We start from the raw sequence: 330 nt of genomic DNA, 5'->3' as shown, positions 1-330 counted from the left end.
GCTTCTCCTTGCAGACCTGGGCGGGCAGCAGACACGGGGTTAACCTGGCTTGGCACCCCCCCAGCCACCGGCCCCCCATCCCCTGGGCTCCAGTCCCCTAATCCCAGTCACATCCTGGTGCCCCCAAGACCCCTCATGCCAGCCTGGCCTTATCCTCCCTGATCCCCCCATCCCCTGGGCTCCAGACTCCATCCCAGCCTGGCCCTGGTGCCCCCCATTCCTCCATTCCCTAGGTCCTGGTCCCCAATCCCAGCCTGATCCTGGTACCCCACCCCAGCCTGATCCCATCTCCCCCTTGGTCCCCCCCATCCCAGCCTGTTCCTGGTGCCC

The sequence above is a fragment of the Egretta garzetta genome, unplaced genomic scaffold (genome assembly GCF_000687185.1).
Source record: "Egretta garzetta isolate BGI_Z169 unplaced genomic scaffold, ASM68718v1 scaffold1192, whole genome shotgun sequence".
NCBI classification, from domain to species: Eukaryota; Metazoa; Chordata; class Aves; order Pelecaniformes; family Ardeidae; genus Egretta; species Egretta garzetta.
Note: the sequence above shows the minus strand (reverse complement) of the source record.